This window comes from Cynara cardunculus (assembly GCF_001531365.2).
Source record: "Cynara cardunculus var. scolymus isolate 2C chromosome LG 5, CcrdV1, whole genome shotgun sequence".
In the NCBI taxonomy this organism is placed as follows: domain Eukaryota; kingdom Viridiplantae; phylum Streptophyta; class Magnoliopsida; order Asterales; family Asteraceae; genus Cynara; species Cynara cardunculus.
In genome coordinates this window covers 8,528,630-8,534,168 of record NC_037532.1, presented here as the reverse complement: position 1 = coordinate 8,534,168, position 5,539 = coordinate 8,528,630, and the positions used below count along the sequence as shown (strand labels likewise).

Sequence of the window (5,539 nt, the reverse complement as noted above, 5' to 3'; positions counted from 1 at the left end):
ATATCAGTTTTTTTATTTAAACTAAAATCAAATTCTACATATATAATTAACATTGGAATCAATATAATATATATCTTTTATTTTACATAATTTTATTAAAACCTCTATTTTTAGGATTTTTTATAGAGAAATCAAACTATAAACTGTCTAAAACAAATCTAATAAGTTTGAACAAGTCCAATGAAAAAAATAACAAATCAATCCTAGAATGATCATAATAATAGTTATTATTGTCGTTTTATGCAATCGCATGTAGGAAAAAAGGGTTTCAATGAGGTTTTTGACCAATGTTGCAAATGAGTATATCATGAACTAATATAAACAAATTACAAAAAAAATCAACAATTATATCAATGTAAGTAACAACACAATGTTTGTTTGATGAATCTAAATATTTTATGAGAATATATGCAGAAGATAAATTGATATGTATTATGATAAAACAATTCCCTTGTAAGCATTTGATAAGTGCGAACCATTCAGTTCCCTCTGAATTCATTCTTTTGATTTTCCCGGTGTACCCCAGAGAGACACATGGAAGCTGCTTATCGGGTCCTGAGATACTTGAAAGGAACTCGAGAAAAGATTACTCTTCAAAAAGGGAGAGAACAAGTTCATCGCGTTGTTCACTGATGTGAGTGGGCAGGCGCTGCTAATGATGGGCGATGAACGGGTGGTTATTGTAGCTATGTATGGGGAAACCTCGTGACTTGGAGGAGTAAAAAACAGTTGGTTGTATCATGAAACAACGTTGAATCTGAGTTAAATGGCATATTCGAGAGAATATGGCTAAGACGACTAGTGGAAGAGTTACGTGTACCCTTTGAAGCACCAAAGAAACTTTACTGCAACAAGGCAACAGTAAACATAGCTGACAACCTGGTTCATCATGATAGAACCAAACATGTGGAAGTTGATTGTCATTTTATAGAAGACAAAGGTCAACCTTGAAGATAGGGTTCTTCTGTAAGTTATCTTCCTAGGCTTAAGGAGATAATTATCCGGAGTTTGTTGTATCATTGTACTATCAAAAGCTTGTATATTCCACTGATTGATCTATAGAGAGAAATACCTTATTTCTCTTGAAATCATATATCAAAGAAACAATACCTCTCACATTTTTCTATTGTAAGGCACTAACTAACAACAACAACTACTCTCCTAACTAATTGTAGTAACAGTTACAACTACAGGTTGCTTGGATTTTGAAAATGTAATGTTCATGAATTGGATGGATACCTTTTTTCTGGTGACAAACTAAGAGGTAGTTCATTAATTTTTCCATAAATCGTTATAATTGTTGTATTATATTGGTCATGCAGCTGTCAGAGTGGTTGGAGTCACGAAAGATGGTAGAGTTTAACGAGAAAGATTATGCTTCTGATCTTGATTTGATTGCCAAGGCACATGGTCTACAAGCTGTAGAAAACTATATTGAGAAGATCCCGGAGTCGTTTAGAGGTCAGTTTATCTACGAAACTCTCCTAGTTAACTGTGTTAGCTCCTTCAATAAAACAAAAACAGAGCAAGTATTCAACAAAATGAAGGACCTAAAATTCCCAATCACAATCTCTGCTTGCAACCAATTGCTCCTTTTATACAAGAAAACCGATAAGAAAAAGATCATTGATGTCTTGTTGTTAATGGAGGAAAAAAACGTGGAACCATCGATCTTTACTTACCAATTATTAGTAGACATCAAAAGCCAGGCTAATGACATAGATGGGATGGAGAAAATTGTTGAAACAATGAAGGCCAAGGACATAGAGCCTGATTTGAAGATACATGCTCTTTTGGCAAGGCACTATATGTACGGAGGTCTTAATGAAAAAGCTAATGTGGTCCTACATGAAATGGAAAGAAGTGACCTGAAAGAAAACCGTCGGGTTTGTTTGTATTTGCTTCCTCTTTATGTAGAACTTGGAAGTGCTGATGATGTCAAAAGAGTCTGGGAGGTATGCAAGTCCAATTGCCGGCTTGATGAGTGCATGAATGCTATCAATGCTTGGGGAAAGCTAAGGAAAATTGAGGAAGCCGAGGCGGTATTTGACCAAATGTCAAAACGATGGGAAAGGATCCCATCAAAGCATTTTGCTACAATGTTAAAAGTTTATGCAAATAATAAGATGTTATCAAAATGAAAGAATCTTGTGAAACAGATGGCTGCAAGTGGTTGCCAGATTGGCCCTTTGACTTGGGATGCTCTTGTTAAACTGTATATCGAAGCAGGAGAACTTGAAAAAGCAGACTCGTTTTTACATAGGGCTTCAGAGCAGAACCCGGTAAAGCCATTTTTTGATACATATATGATGATTTTGAAAGAGTATGCTAGGAGAGGAGACATACATAATGCCGAAAAGATGTTTCATAGAATGAGACAGGATGGTTACGTGTCAAGGCCAACTCCGTATCATTCTCTTTTGCAAACGTATATAAACACTAAGGCTTCGGCATACGGGTTCAGGGAGCGGGTGAAAGCTGATAATATAATGGTGAACCATTCATTTGCAGGCGAGTTGGCTCTGGCCGACCCTTTCAATTTCAACAGGACTACAGTGCTGGATTGAGAAGATAAGCAAAAGTATGCCTGTTTCTATTTAGTATATACATTATCTGTCTCTAGAATCTGAATAACAGTTAGTTTGGAACATTATGGTTGTCGGATGGTCTTTCTTCCACATTTATGATGAAAATAGAGGTTTATTAACCAGAATAGACTTCTTTTACATGCTTTTGGATAATTTGATAGTATTGCTGCTTTCTTTAGACATTTCTGATATCTTGGGCACCTTGAAAATCTTCTTTCTTCAACTTCACTTTCTATGTTCAAATTTCTGTTCGTTTTCGCTGTTTCATCTTTCCAATGTGCTCAAAATCAAGTAGCTATAGCTTTTATGACATTTGCAGCTTGTTTATGCATCAAGTTTGGTATCAGATCATAAGTTTGGTGAAGTATCAGAGCCCTCAGAACTAGAAGAACCTTCAGAGTCGACCGTAGAAGATGTGTCATCTGATGAAGCAGGATCAACGGGAACGGGAGATGGAGTGTGATTTTGTGGTGGAGGTGTATGTGAGGTAGGTATAGATGGCTCAAAGGAAGAATCAACTAACGGGATTGACACATCAGTAAAGAAAGGGGAAGAAGGAGGAGAAGTAAACTGGAATTCAGACATAGAAGAGAACATTTTGTGTTCCCAGAAAGTAACATGACGGGAGATACGGAGTCGCTTAGAAATGGGATCCCAACACCGGTAACCTTTATGTTCGATGCCATACCCCAAGAAACAGTATAAGCGAGATCGAGATTCGAGTTTAGTGTACTCATGAGATTGAAGATCCCATACCTCTTTTGCAGTAGTGTACCCAAGTAGCTGTTGATGAATTTATGTAGTAGTAGAGCTATTAATAAATCCAAGTATCTTAGCGTTTTTAATGTCCCAATCATCAGACCGTTTGGCAAAGTCGGTATCTTTTTTCATTTGCTCCCTTAGTTGGAACTTGTGTGACACCAGTTACAAAACTGTATAAGCCTTGAGACTTCAAGTGTATAGTCATGTGGTGGCACCATAAAACATAGTTTGAACCATCTAATATCACCGAGATAGGTCGATTTTGAATTATTGAGGGAGTTGCCATAGATATAGAGGTTTGGTTTGCAACAAAACAATCGTGAAAATAGCAATTTTCGGTTTTCAAGATCATGAAAACACTTTCGGAGAGGGATCGCTTAGGAATTCAAGGAGACTCGATTGAATCAGAAGAACAATGACAGAGAAGGTTAAGAATTAGGAGGACGATGACAAAGGAATTAGGGTTAGGTTTCAATTACCTTAATCGTCAGAAAACGTATTCTCAGATGTTGATAGACGAGCGATGATCACTATAACGAGAGCCTGATGCTCTGATACCATGTGAGGATGAATAGTTGAAACAAGATTCGATTAAGTATTTGAGAAGATGAATGCCAAGAAGTTGTTGTCGCCTCTGTCTATTGAACGTATTATATAAAATTACATATACTGGAAAAGGAAATTACATATATACCTAATTAAGAATACGAAATAACACCTAGGCCCCTGTACATATACATAAAATACATATATACACTAATAGGGGAAGTCTGATGAGCTTTTGATTCCATAAAACATACCTTGACATGATTCTTTTAATATCCTTTAACAACAACGTTGGAAAATAATTCATCATCACTATTCAAGTACTGGCCTCCATGATCTCTCGCCCATTCAACATATTGTTTTTTACCTCCAAAATCATCCCAGTTGTTAGAATAAGAGAAAGAGAGGGCCAAAAGATTGTCGTTTGTATTGAATGAATATTGTTGGAACATTACAAGAAAAGGAGAAAACCTAAGCTACTTATATAGGATAGTACAGAGTGCCTAAACCCTAAACCTAAAAGCCCATGGGCTTATATATATGTGCTTCTTATATACAACTAACACCCCCCTCAAACTTAACCAGGGGAAGAAAGACCCAGGTTGAGTTTGGAAACAGGTTCCCGAAACCGTCCTGGAAGGTGAGCTTTGGTAAAAATATCAGCCGGCTGTTCAACCGTAGAGATAGACTGAAGTTGAATTGTCTTGCGCGCAACATGTTGACGGACAAAGTGACAGTCAATCTCTATATGTTTGGTACGCTCATGAAAGACATCGTTGTGAGCGATCTGAATAGCACTGGTGTTGTCGCACCATAACACAGTTGGTGAGAGTTGAGGAACACCCATGTCAGAGAGTAGCCAGCGGAGCCAAATGAGCTCTTGAGAGGTATCTGCAAGGGCTCGGTACTCAGCTTCAGTGCTAGAACGAGCAGTAAGAAACTGTTTCTTGCTGCACCAGGAAATCAGAGAATTACCAAGAAAGAAGCAGAACCCTGTAGTAGAACGGCGATCAGTCATATCGCTATCCCAATCAGCATCAGAAAATCCATGTAAAACCAATGAGGACGTGGAGGAGAAAAACAGACCATGAAACATGGTCCCCTTTAAATATCTTAGAATGCGCAGAACAGCGGCATAGTGATCAGAGCACGGTGTAGACATGAATTGACTGACAATATGAACTGCATAGGCAATGTCAGGTCTAGTGACAGTGAGATAAACCAGAGAACCTACCAACTGTCGGTATAATGTGGGATCCCGTAGTGGAGGACCTGCATTTGGTGTCAGATGAAGGTTGGGTTCCAAAGGTGTAGAGACCACCTTATTATCAGTAATACCAGCGCGAGAAAGAAGATCAGATGTGTACTTGGCCTGACAAAGATAAGTACCCGCAGAGTCTGATAAAACTTCAAGACCAAGAAAGTAATGGAGTTTACCAAGATCCTTCATCTCAAAACTAGCACTGAGAGATTGTTTAAGAAGYGCGATGCCTGCAGAGTCACTGCCAGTAATGATCATATCATCCACATAAAAGAGAAGAAGAATCATGCCAGCATCAGTAGTACGAGTAAACAACCCAGAATCATAATTACTTGTAGAGAAGCCCAAGGAGAGGACTGTAGTGCTGAATTTTTCAAACCAA

The 5,539-nt window shown here is 37.9% G+C and overlaps 1 pseudogene; it reads left to right on the top strand.

Annotated features, from left to right (window-relative positions):
• The first annotated feature begins 1,316 nt into the window (after window positions 1-1,316).
• Window positions 1,317-2,567, top strand: LOC112512304 (annotated as a pseudogene).
• Window positions 2,568-5,539: the final 2,972 nt, after the last annotated feature.